This window comes from Mercenaria mercenaria, chromosome 9 (genome assembly GCF_021730395.1).
Source record: "Mercenaria mercenaria strain notata chromosome 9, MADL_Memer_1, whole genome shotgun sequence".
NCBI classification, from domain to species: Eukaryota; Metazoa; Mollusca; class Bivalvia; order Venerida; family Veneridae; genus Mercenaria; species Mercenaria mercenaria.
This window is the reverse complement of record NC_069369.1, coordinates 17615685-17630166: the sequence shown is the minus strand read 5'-3', so window position 1 is coordinate 17630166 and position 14482 is coordinate 17615685. Positions and strand designations below refer to the sequence as shown.

The following is a 14482-nucleotide window of genomic DNA, read 5'->3' as shown; positions in this document are numbered from 1 at the left end:
CGCGTACAAATCCAGCTTGGCGAGGCACGAAAAAAAGTGTGAATGCAACAAGAATCTTCATGCGAAGAATGACTGGTCTTGTGAGAAATGTAAAAAATCTTTCAAGGCTTCCAGGCTATTGAAACAGCATATGAAAGTACATGGAGAGCCCAAGCATATTTGCCATGTTTGTGGAAAGTCATTCCATTGGAAGAAATGCCTTCAAATTCATCTGAAAGCGTGTCTAGTAGAAGAAAGCAAAGACTGAAGTATAATTGATAAACTTTGGAGTAAAGAGGCGTGAATGTTTACACTCCTTTTGCTTTTTTTCAAATGTAGATTTTATTTATTTATTTATTTATTGCCAGGAAGGCATTAAGTGACAAAAGGTCTACCGTAAACATCTGTATTTTTTAAAGTTTAAACTTATACTTTCAGTTCCATGTTTATTGATTGAAGTATCTTTGGTATTTTGTCAATGTTTCCTTAGCAACGAATATTTGAATGTTTTGAATTAGTATACTTTCAAATAATTGCAATGTTTGCGTAATTAATCGCGAATGCTGTCCTGGTAATTTGGAAATCATAGTGCATTTAAATGCGGGGGGGGGGGGGGGGGGGGGGGGGGGGCGCGGGCGAATAATAAAACAACACACACTTAAGTTTCTTTACTTTTAATTAAGACCATATAGATCATATGAGCCACACCATGAGAAAACCAACACAGTGCGTTTGAGAGCAGCATGGATCCAGACCAGCCTACACATCCGCACAGTCTGTCGAGGATCCATGCTGTTCGGTAACGGTTTCTCTAGTTGTAATAGGCTTTGAAAGCGGACAGCATTGATCCATCTGCGCAGGCTGGTTTTGATCCATGCTTGTCGTAAACGTATTATGTTGGTTTTCTCGTGGCACGGCTCATATTTATTATAATCAGTTTTTGTACAAAAGTCAGTTTGCACATGTTAAAGTAAACAAAAATTTAACAATGACTATATAACTGTTACAATGAGGAAGCACAATATCATATTATATGTAATGTCAAGGGTAATGCAGACATTATGTAACATATTAATTGATATGTCAATGTCAAATACAACTTACATGTAATTTCAAATATCAATATGAAAAGGTCACATACGACACAAATGTATAGAAACAAATGTAGCCATCAATTTTCAATTGTTAAATATAACACATAAAAGAAATATTCCTACATAGATTTAATTGATATTAACAATGTGTTTATGTTGGCATTGTCAAAAAGTCTGCCATTTTTTTTTATTTCTTTTTAATGTCACTAAGCAACCGGCAACTATATTTTTAATTTTTACAAGTTTTGAATTTTGTTATTAAGTTGAAGGATGAATACGTAATCTAGATTCAGAGAGTGGTTTTACACTTTTAGGCTTAAAACGTTCAAAAATGTAATGAAACATAAACCTATACTTTCTTACTTTAGTGTAAGTAAGAAGCAAGCTTTGAATCACCTGAACAGTAAGTTTAGTAAAAAAAAAATGAACCCCTTTCAGCATTATTAAGGATACTCAAAATTATACATTAGTATATATGTATAATGTTACTTTAGGTGTTGTTTACTATTTTTTCGGCTCGAATATTCACAGACTAATCTGCTTACCCAGGCGCCGGTGTAATGAAATATTTCGACCCCCATAGAATAACGACCCCCCGGTCATTATTCTATAGAAAATGTGACTCCTTTCCTGTAAAATATTGACTCCCCTTATAAAAAACTGACTCCCTTTGAAAACTCTATAGAATAACGACCCCCGGTCATTATTCTATAGAAAAACTGACCCCTCCAAGTAAAATACTGACTCCCTAAAGATGACTCCCTTCGAATCTCATAGAATAACGACCCCGGTTATTATTCTATAGAAAAAGTGACTCCTTCCATGTAAAATACTCACTGCCGAAATTACTACATTCGGACTCTCATACAATATCGATTCCCGACATTATTCTATTTAAAAAAAGTTACTCTTTCCGTGTAAAACACCGGCTACTAAAAAGACTTTCGACGATAATATCTATTAAAAAGTGATCCCCACCAAACCTAACGGACAATTTTACTAGATCTACAACTCTAATACCCTCCATTGCCAATAGTTAACATTTTGATTGCACTGCTACTACTGGTGCCGCTACTTCTATTGCTATTACTACATGTACTTCTTCGTCTTCTACTACTACTACTACTACTTCTACTACTACTACTACAACTGCTACTACTGATACTACTATACCTGCTTCAACTAATACGTCTTGTACATCTACCTCTTCTTCTCCTGCTGCTGTTGTTGCTGTCATTTATTCCTCTGCTGCTGCTGCTGCTACTGCAACTGCCACTACCACTGTCACTACTACTACTACTGCTACTACTACTACTACTACTACTACTACTACTACTACTACTACTTTCTATTGTTGCCGCTACCGTACTTTACTGCCACTGCTAAGTATTGCAACTTCTATTAATACTAAGTTCTATGCTAGCAGTTTCTTGTGCAGTTTTCTTCTGAAGAATTACTTCATACCGAAGTTTGCAGGGATTATTGACACTGGTGTGTTTTGTGAACGTAATTGTGAATTGTTATTTTCCTGAAAAAAAATGTATACACCAAGATACAGCGTCTAGAAATAGAATCCCTTTTCCCGTTGCGGAATGCTCTGATTTCTGTGTCAAGTGATGGTATCTGGGGCTAATGGTCAAACGGAAGGACGGACGGACAAGGGCAAATCTATATGCCCCCCTCCCCCGAGTGGGGGCATAAAATGCAGCAATTAGGCCTTAGATACATGAGTTATCACTAAATTTGACCAAATGACCGGGGGTCGTTCTTTTATGGGAGTCAATATTCTTCGTGAGGTTCAGTTTACTTCACGTGGGGGAGTCATAGTACTATGATCTGGAGGTCATAATACTATGACCGGGGGGTCACTTTTTCTATAGAATAATGACCGGGGGGTCATTATTCTATGGGGGTCGAAATACTTCATTACACCGGCACCAGCGTTTTGCGTACATGCGGCAAGATTCCAGTAACAATTATTGTATTTGATTTAAAGTAAATAATTGATCCTAGTCATCAAAATTACTGAAATAACTAAGTAAGATAACTCTTATTGAATCCCTTTTTTATACTGTTCTCTTTAGACTTTTGCGTAAAGCCACTGTAGCCCATATCTCACTTAATGGTACAGCAAAAGGTATTAGATTGAAACTTAACACAGCGCTCCTTTTCAGGTTAGAGAATTAAGTAAATGTTGTGTCTCCTAGTTATCATTACAGCTGAAATTACAATTTCTTTGGCAATACGTACTATTACACTTGAAAAGTAAGTGTTGACTGACTATTTTGTACGAACAGCCGAGCTGGTTGCTTTACTCATTGAATAACTCTGTTTTGTTTTGTTTTGTTATCCCCTTATTAAGTCTCCTTTATTAAGTCTACTCACGTGATCAAGATACATCATGTGTTCAGAAAAAAAAACAAACAGTTACTGTTTCTTATGTTTTGTTTGTTGTTTTTTCTTGTGGCAATTATTGTATGCTTATCTCTGAAACATTTGGAATACATTAACTTCTTTGGTTAAAAAAACAGTTTTCTTTTCATAAAAACATAAGTAGAGCATCTAATTTTGATAGAAAAAAACACATATTTATATATCACCAGTGACGTAATAACATAAATGCATACATTATGCTACATTGCCATGATACATGTACAAAAACATATCTCAGTTTGAAGATATAATCTTGATGTAAAACGTTTTGAGTTCATTAGAAGAGACTAAAGTACAATTATTGTTGTTGTTTATTCACCTGCACAATCTTGTGACCCATAATTGAGTCAATGTTGCACGATCACAATACGGACAGGAAACAAGATGCATGCAAAATACTTCTTTACGGACATGCAACATAGTTCATATTTTGTTTCCGAAACATGCATCGTCAACTTTAATTATAAGACATATGTACGTACGTATAGCAAAATAATGAATACATGAATACCAACACTTAAACACATGAACGTTTTAAAACTAAAAATTTTCAGGAGAGCAGAACTGAGATAAAATGTTTAACTGTTGTCACCAGTTTCAGTGTAACATCTGCAGTTCCCATCACTTTATCACGTGCTTAACTTCGTCGTTTCTGATTGGATAATTGAATAGTTATCAAACAGAAGGAAGAAGTACCGCAAGACAAAACTCAAGTGTTTACGTCAAGCGGAGCGAAGTACCCGTATGCTATCGCGTGTTTCGTTTGGAAATCTTAATTGGTATCCAAAAAGATATAATCTTGAACACATTGAAGTAACTTCGATTAAGGCAAAATTGAACACAGTAGAACTGGCATTTAAACCTGTGGTAGCAACCAACAGAAGATATCATCTGGTTGTTCATTTCAATGGAACATTGATTTGATCACAGCCGAACATTTAAGAAATAATTTATAGCAAAACAGTGCTTTATTACTATTTATATACGATGGGCGGTTATACCGTGGGCGTGTTAATTTCACGAGGGCACAGCCACTCGAGTGTATAAAAAAAGTGATAAAGCACCGTTTTCCTATAAATTATTTCGATTCTTATATATTCTATATTGTATATTTATATCAAATTCATGTATGATGGCACTGTTCCTTTGCGCAAGCATGGCGCCAACAGTAGGTTTTTGTTCATACACGCCAAGACCGGAAACGGTAATACGTCTTGCGGCAGCGTTCAGTTCGGGCAAAAATTACTGCGAATTATTCAGCAAAGCGAATAGCTAACTAAATATGTGAAACATTGTGTGATGGGACATTTCTTAAAATAATGTTAAGTAAAATATTTCATAAAATTTGAAAGCGCTATTTCTTGATGCGTATATTGCGCTAAATATCACTATGACGTGACGTCAACATACGTCAACATAATATCGTTGTGATGATTAAAACATTGTTAGTCATATTAGAATTGCTAGTAATTGTTTATAGACGTTAGTAACTGTATACAGTTTACTTTGTGAGTTCGCTCAACATCTTCTCCGAAATACCAAGTCTAAGTGATGGTAAAACTCTAGACTCATTCACTTTATAATGAGACCTAACTGGCTGAACTCCTCTGGGGACATCATTTAATTTTCGTAACGTTCCAGATTTAGGTAGACTTCCTTTCCTTTTGTCAAACTCATGATCTCTGCAATAAAAAAGTAACACTGGTAATTGTGCAATATATTGCGATGTAACGCAAAATTTATATAATATAAGGAACTGAACAAATAACAATATACACTGTTGCGTTTGACGCTTTTTTTTTGTTTCGTTTAGTAACAAAGTGAGCCACGCCACGAGAAAACCGACACTATGGCTTTGCGACCAGCATGGATAAGACCAGCCTGCGCGTCTGCGCAGTGTGGGAAGGACCCATGCTGATCGCTTACGGTTTTTCTAACTGCAATAGTCTTTAAAAGCGAACAGCATGGATCCTGACCAGACTGCGCCGATGCTTTGGCTGATCTGGATCCATGCTGGTCGCAAAGCCACTATGCTGGTTTTCTCAAGGCACGGCTCAAATATATTTCGCAAGTAAACGGCATTTTAATGTTTCGTCCTGCAGCAATTCTTAACATACGTCTTCTATATTTTTGAACTTTAGGTTGCCAACATTGTTGTGCTACAGAATAGGCTAAAACCCGCCCGTTTTGCTTATTAGGGAGATCGCAGATCTACTAGTCGCGGAGTATGAGTTAGGTCCCTGGGGCGGGCGTCTTTTCTCTGTGACGATTTGATAAAAGACATTGTGTCTACAATCATTCGTCCTTCACCGCTGATACATATGGAAAAGTTGTCAGTTATTTGCGGAGAACAAGTTTGCACTGGTACTGAATCCAGGAATACTGGTTAGGTTAAGCATTAAGTTAAATCTGTGCGTTTGATAAACCGGAAGCAATGGCGTAATATCATTTATCCGGAAATCGTAGAATAAAGCATGGATTCGGCGTACGGATATGAAAGTAGTTTTATGAATAAATGGAAATCTGTGAGTATTAAATATAATATTCAAACATCTGACACGTTTCATACTTCCGAAAACGAGCTCTTAATCTAGATCTAGAAATGTGCGGTTTGCTTTAATTATTAAAAAAATTATTTCAACACATTATAGGCCATAATAAAAATTATGTTTATTTACGACTGTGAGAAGTTTCATTAATATATACTTCGTACAACACCTTCTATTCCCAGAATGGTTATAAAAGGGGTTTCCATAGACTTCCAGTATGAAAAATATGTTTGATGTCTAAATATTCAGATCAGTCTAGCAAAAAAAAGTGAATCACACGACCCTACGTTTTTATTTGCTTTTTTTTTTTTCGGAGTATATCCTGAAGTTTCAACACTAACACTTACCTAACGGTTACTTCTGATATACGTCTTAGCGTGGTTTGTTCACCTACTGAAGAATCAGGTTCTGGATGGAGAAAAAGTCATGTGCCCCTTGGATTTGGATCTGAACTTTAAGAATTTTGGAGTTGAAATAGTACACCTCTTTTTTAAACTTTGCACATCCTGTACCTCTTCATTGTGTCTTTTATTGCACTTGCTTGGTTTTTGCTTTGTAACTTTAAGGATCTTTTTATATCTTGGCACGATGTATGCAGGACTTCAACCTAAAATATCAAAAAGGACATTAAAAGTATTTTTCAAATTATTATGTAATAATATCGTTTCATTGATTTACAACGAAATTGATAAAATTAGAGCATTCAGTTGTTTGTCGCGCAGTACTCCCTACCAGGTTTCACTGAAACATGGCATGTTTTTTTATCAAAACATTTATATTAAAATATTAAAGGGCCGTATGGCGATGTAAAATTTTAAAACCTGAACAGGAAAAAAAAATGTACCACGAGTTGCGCAATAAACATTTTCTGTGAATTGGACACTATTTTCCAGAAAAAGTTTGCGTCCGAAATTGCTTGAAGTGCAAGTGTGCGACAAAAAAGAGCTTGAACAAGATTTATTTGGGTATAGCACTACCCCTGAAAACATGCAGAACCAAACTTTTATAGAGTTCTTCACAATGAGTTGTTTTGTCACGTTTAAGGGTCCAAAAACAGGCTAGTTTGATCATTAGAATGAAAAAGTAGGCAAGAAACGACGCATTTCAAATATCAAAACATCGACATGACCATTTTATAACTTCAATAACTTCGAGAATTCGATGTCTACGACGCTGAAACACAAAACCGAGTGTGACGTAGACATGGAACTAGTGCATGCACATACCCGTAGAGTTCAGAATACCATAGAAACACACTTACCTGATAAAAAAGCAAGCGAACACGCGAAGCTGTCAGTAAATATCCGCCATTTTGTAAGTTTGCGACCATTTCGCTCGCTTGAACCAAGTGTGCAACCACTTCACGTCCTGCCCCTTGAGTAATAAAGTTTACAAAGGCTTTTTACTTACTTTATAGTTTAGGTTAAACCATTCAAACCTTTGTCTTAAAAATGTCACCAAGAATGTCAACTTATTCATATGAATGTGTGGAGGGCCTTAATATAAGCTTAATCTTGAAACCAAGATCATTGTGTAAACAACATAGTTAAAGGCATGTTTCAGGTCACATTGTAAACTGATAATTATCAAAAGTCCTTATGTATTTATCAGGTCTTTCATCAATATTTCATTAACAGAAAAGTGCTATTACAGTAAGGTTAAAGTTTACTAAATCGCATATCCAAAATATACTATCCGGATACTGGTACACTTTCGGAATGTTGTCAGAAAGTAGTTTTTACTCAGTTTAAATGACCCACTTTGGTAAACCAGAGATAGTTCCACATATGTTGATGTTTCTCATCATAAAAAATACACCGACTGTCAGCTTTTTTGAAGGAAATATGGAAAAATTGCATACGACATCGGGAGTAATAAGACTCGTGAATGGGCATTCTAAAGTTTCTTTTACTTTCGATAATCATTAAAATGTGTGCATTTTCTAGTTGAAATTACAGTAGAATCAAACTGCATTGATATATACTTGTTATACTAAACGACGGTCTAATCTAAATTTTGCCCAAAGAAATCTAGGGCACTTTTCACGTGCTCGGTAATCAGCTGGCCATTTACGTACGCTTTTTTGACATTTCACAGGATCCATACCCTTTATCAATTTGTTTTAACACTTCATTGATTCTCATTACCTGTGTGCACTCGCCGTGACGTAATTTGCTGATCAAAAAATCGTCGAGGCATGTCAACAGGGAATTTGGTGGGATTTAGCATAAGATCAAAGGCAACAGGGCACATTTTACGGGCAGCGTGGCGGCAGTAAAAAAGGGCAGGGCGGGGCGCCCCGCTGCGTCGCTCTAGAAATAACACTAAAGTATCAAGCAATACAGATTCCCTCTAGTGGGAGGAGGTTATCAGTAATTGGCATTGATTAATAGCACCACATTACAGCAGTAATGCTTCACATTTAGTGCAAAAGATATATAAATACTGATATTGGTTTAAGTAAGAATAGGTGGTAGACAAGGAAACATGCAGGTTTTTTAGTAATAAGAAAAAACTCATGAAAACATGGTACTTGCTACATAAATGGAATTTATATAAACTTCCAAGTACCAAAACGGAAGGAAAATAGGTTCCTAACATGTTCTGTCTCTGCTGTAATCAGTGAAACAATCACAACTGATAAATTTGGCTTGTAAAGATTTTTTATCATACAAAGTCCTAGGCGGTCGAAAATAGGTTGTGGGGGATAATGACATCAAGAATAGAAAAAAGGATATATCTCTGATCCTGAAAAATTTTCCCATCAAAAATTCATGGCAAGAGCTTTTCAAAGTGCACACATTTTTTTAGTTAACATCAAAAATATTTATTTTTAGTTTACACAGATCTTTATACAATAAGCGGTGACGAATATCCAAAACTTTAGTATCCGAAATGAAACACTTTGCAAAATGCTTGCCTATTTTATTTCTGCAACCTCATATACTACACCATAGTTTAAATGTAAACATGTCATGTTAGCTTCAATAATACATTACCTTCACTTTTGAAAGAGTAAATACTGGGAGTATTTTTAATATTTCATCAAAGTCGTTTTTTCATGACTCCATTTTTTTCTACATTATTTCCGAATGAGCAAATAAGCCTCGATCATCAAGGTCTCACGCCACCATCTGTATTCTGTATTCCTGAGTCTTCTCGGCCTCTGTAGGCCAACCGTGTTTAATCGCGTCAGTGTTTGTATGGAACGTTCTTACACTTCTCCTTTCTGTAGACTGGAAGCTTTACACTTCTGGTCTACACTTGAGTATGGGTCAATTATCTGGGATTCATACTATGTTAAGGATATCAACTCCCTGGAGAAAATTCAACGCCACGCAGCAAGGTTCATTTTAAAAGACTACCATTCCAGAGAAGATGGGTGTGTTACTGACTTTGTTACAAAGACTCAACCTGGACAGCTTGCAGGAAAGAAGACAGCAGGCAAGACTAATTTTTATCTATAAAATCATCAGGGGTATGGTGCCGGCAATCAACAAGACCAGTTATTTAACACCAGTACTTAACAAAAGACGTATACGTCCTAAAATTATAAGTGACAGCATCAGTTCAAACATCGTCGAAAAATTCTGCTTTAATCACTCAAACTGTTTCAAAGTAAATAACGCCAACTCAGATCAATAGACAATAGACATTCTTTTTTTATTAAGGCAGTACAGGACTGGAATAAATTGAAAGACAATACCGCGTGCGCAGAAACAGTAGAGAGCTTTAAAACAGCTCTCACACATCGTTACTGAACGACCCCACTCTCCCCGACGCCTTATACCAGAAGTGGTCCTGCGTCGTATACACTACAGATACAGATACTTTATATTAGTTTTCTTGGCCGGCGCCGTTTTGTGCTTTTTGTTATAATTATTTTCTAATTTCTTAATTACAGTCAAATATCTATATCTCTCACTATGCAAGTTGAACAAAAGTCTTCTACACTGGAATTCTACTTTTTCTAATACATGTAGCCTTGAGTGACTGATTTTTAAATCCTGACAGAGATGAGTACATTCAATGATTATGTTAGTTTGTTCTGGTTGCGACAACTGGTTCCATCATGTAACACCAACAGATTCAAGCTCGTGTATCAAGTCGAGAAGGACAGGATCTCGCACTGGGGAGAGCACCGGACATGGAATATAAAATGTCTTTAGGCTATATACCAAGAAAAGAAATTGTTCTTTGTTTCATATAAAATTCAGCTACTTCAGAAAAATTTTGTTATAGTTTAGAATTCTAGATTTTCACTCCGTCGTAGACCAATTTTCCACAAGATATCCATACATTTGCTTCAAGAAAATGAAAAGAAAAGAGGGTGTTGAATAGTATGCAGTGAAATGCAAGTCAAACTGAAGTTAGGTACCCACATATATATTACCGCATTTCAGAAAGCGGTCCGCAGAATAAACACCATACTTTCGTTTTCAAGTAAACAACTCGAAAACATGCGAATATTAGCATGAAAAGTGTCCTATTTTATGTAAAATTCATTCCACGAGTGAAATAATGCCCATTTGACCCCCGATTTACGCGCAAATGCGCAAAAAAAAATGGAGAAAATAGGATCTATTTATTAGGGACTTCTTTCGACTACACCATGGAAGCACATTTTTGACCGAATTATTGCAATATAACGTATAAGGGGAATTATTTTATTTAATTTTCGGCAATTTTTACATTTATTTCTCCGAAAACCTTCATTAAAGACAACCTGCACAGTTCCATTTACAAGTCATAAGTTAAAGTCGAAAAATTCGCGTTTTTCTAAGGCCACCATTGTGTAACCTTTTATATTGGAGTGTATTCCATTCTAAAGTTTTCAGCATTTGTGTAACACTACTGGTGTAACTGTAGTCGTACATGACGTACATGACTTTCATTTCTTTTACAACCCGGGGGTGGGTGGGGGAGGCACAATTTAATCAAAATTTCTTCTACAACGCCACATTACTTCAATCAACGATGGCATATGTAAAGGCGGAGCGAAACAATTTTGCCGATAAAATACGTCACGCATTGTACATTCAAAGCTGTCATTGGTTTATCGCATATTTTATCAAAGATCGAGATGCACGTGGCAGTGTTGTGTAATGGATGTCGAATCGCTAATCCCTCGGTTGGTGACACGCTGTGTATTTTGAATTATGAACGGAAACAGCCGCGGGTAATATTGATTTTAAGGCTAGATAGAAAGAACTTTGGCAAAGAAATACACATTATAAAAAATATACATGTACGGCAAAATATTTTTTCGCCACTTTTTATTTTTTCGCCATTGGCGACTTTGGCGAATTGCAGCGGAAACTCTGCCACCCTATGTCCGTGTTTTAGCCGAAAATGTCACCTCATGTGCAAGTTTTCGCATTTTTCGAGTGTTTTACATTAGTTCAGCAAATGTTTTGATGCACAGAAGGTCAAATAAGCACTATTTCATCTAAAATGCCACGGATTTAACAAATCCATCGCGATTTCATGTCTAAATCAAACAAATACGGGATTTGATCTGCACCAGATTAAGCGAAATTATCACCCCATGTGCGAAAATTTTGTCAAAAATAAAAAATTAAAAATAAGTCTCTTTTTTTTGTGCCCAAATGTCGTTATACGTGATTAGAAATGCGCTCTGTCTACTGGCACTTTGATAAAAATACCTGATTTGCCACTTTTAGGCAATCAAAAAATACCAAAATTATGGGGATGACTATGAGGGGCTGACTATTTGATATTCGTGTGTGTGTGTGTGTGTGTGTGTGTGTGTGTGTGTGGGAGCGGGGTTTGGGGCTCGATTTTTTAAAAATTGCTTGAAAAAGAAATTTTGGCTTTATTATATTGAGAAAAACTTCTGACTCCTAAATTACTCAAACAAATTCAGGCTCTAAGTCAGACTTTTGTAATCAAATACCTGAACATTTATTATCATGTCGTGAGCCGTGACACTGTCTTCAATTTCTAACTAGCTTAGAATCTTATGTCAGCTCAAGGATCGAATTCCACTTCATAACTTGTCGAATTTTGATCCCAAGCTACCCCTGAAGATCGAAATTCAAATTTTCAAACTATATATAGTTTACTTTTAAAAAAGCATTTAATATCGAGCAAACTCAATGATCGAAATTGATAATATTCCAACCTTGTATTGAATTAACAGCCTGTTCAGAGATTGATACTGAATGTTTTAAGGTAGTTCTGCACGTTTGAATCGAATTTTTTTCTACAGTGTAGAATTTCATTAAACTCTGGTTTTTCAAGACTTCAGAATATACTTACGCAATTTTTCATAATGGAAGTCTATGGGAAAATCTTAACTTTCATACAATTTTCGCAAATAGAATTTTTTCTAAAAAGTAGATTTTATTGAAACTTCTCAAAGTTGTAAGTAAGCATCTGGCCAATACTGTGGTGTAATAAAATGTATAGGTCCATGTGCTTATTTTTGAGATATTTGACCATGAATAAAATGAACCGCACATTTTGCGCTAATTTCAATATATTATTTCGAATTATCTAACGTGTCAGATATATTGATATCATATATTAATTTTTGAAAGATAGTAACAGTGCCATTGTAATATATTTATCCACAGGTTGCCATTAATTCATAAAATGATTTTCATTTCCGTACGCGGAATCCATGATTTATTTTGTGTTTTCCGGATAAATGACGTTACGCCATTACTTCCGGTTTTTCAAACGTGCAGAACTACCTTAAAGTCGAATATCGAGCTAGCATTGAGTGTTCAGGCCAGCTCGAAAATCGTACTTCAATTTTTGAAAAGCCGAATTGCAATGTAATACTGTCACTGAAATCTGCTCAAGAACATAATTCAAAGTTTAAAAATCGTGCCAGATCGGATATATCGGAATTCAAGGTTTTAAGAAGCTAAATAGATTACTCCTGGTAGATTCTTTTATATTTCAAGCCTGCTGGAGTCTTCAAAACAATCGAATTAAAAGCTGGGATGGAATGTGAAACTAACTTCTGAAACGGCTGAATTTCGATCTTGCATTGAATTTAATAACGAGCCCGCTCGGCGTTTCGAAAATCTAGCACTGCATGTCGAACCTGTTTGAAATTCAAATTCAAATTTTCAATTTGAATATCGATCAGGTATTAAAGTAAGAGCCAGCCTGAAGATCGCAATTTAAGGTTTCAAAATGCCGATTAATAGTAATGTTCGGGCAGTTGCAGCTTGTCTGGGAGGCTGGGAGGCCCCGTCTCTTTTGGGTGAGTCCTCAGAAAACCCCATGACGTCACACGGGGAACAATAGAAGATAAGTCAAGGTTGGCTTCACCATCTTAGAGAAACAATCGAGTCCGTCTTCCTATTTTTGTCGGTAAGACAATGGAATTACATACAGACCAGTCTCCCTATTATTAATCCGTTGTTCAGTAAGACAATGGTTAGATATACAAGTCGTAGGCCACATCCAACATTCCAATCGATAGTAATTGATAAAATTTAAATCTTACAACAATACCCATATCCATTTCAAAGTATTGTAGCCTTTCATTCAATGGTTTCGAATTATCTTTCACATATATTATTACAGCATGGTAAAAAACCTGCTGTCAGTTAAACTGTGTGATATCTAGAGAACAAAAAAAAAAGATAAATTAACTAACGAAATAAGTAAACGAACTTTGTAGTTTTTATGTTACTTTATTGTTTATTTACAACATTTAAAATTCAATTTTAATTTGTCTTAGTTCATCTGTAACTGTATTCAGCTGATGCACGAGCTCCATCATTTTTCTTCTATATAAGTAGCCTGGGAATCAAGTCTTACAATTTCTAACTTTTTTTCTACCTGCAAATTGACAGCCTGGGAAAACCTGTTTTTCGACCGCAGCGCCACCTATATTACACCCGAAATATGTGGGTGTCTGATAAAGAACGATAACTTCTGAAAGCAATAATCAATGGCTAAAAATAGAAACGGAATTCTCACGGAAAAGACAGATCGGAATCGTATACTTCCGAAGGTTTCCGAACATTTCCGGCCCATAGACAAGTATCAGTTTTTTCCTCTCATAGCTTTTCCAGCAAGTTGTAATAACTTTATAATATGTCAGTAAACTTAAGTTTGCGTCATAGCCATCAAGATGTTATATAAATGCAGACCTGGTGATCTACGAAAATTGCCGAATTATCGGCAGAATTGCCTCGTTTTCGTTTCAATCAAGCGCAAATATGATCACATATTAATTAGGCTAATTATAGAAAATCGATAATCAGTAGTGACATGGAAACTCCTTCAGATTTCCCCAGGCGTTGATAATATCAGAAACTCGATGAATGCCAATTAACACCAATTAGCGCAAATTAAGTCGGATCTTTAATGCATAGATATTATGTATTATTTCTTCTGACAAACCACAAATATTATCAACGGCTTCCCAGGCTACTATAT

General features: G+C 35.8%; 1 protein-coding gene across 3 annotated transcripts in view; it reads right to left on the bottom strand.

Annotated features, from left to right (window-relative positions):
* The window catches only part of LOC123546591 (microspherule protein 1-like), a 247089-nt gene that overhangs the window by 42910 nt on the left and 189697 nt on the right, over positions 1-14482 (bottom strand). The window contains exon 1 of one of the 3 annotated variants that reach the window (XM_045333004.2): positions 9055-9194. The exons of the other annotated variants lie outside the window; for them this stretch is intronic. The gene's annotated coding sequence lies outside the window, so the exon portion shown is untranslated. Of the gene's footprint in view, positions 1-9054; positions 9195-14482 lie in introns of those variants that run through there. 3 annotated transcript variants of the gene reach the window in all.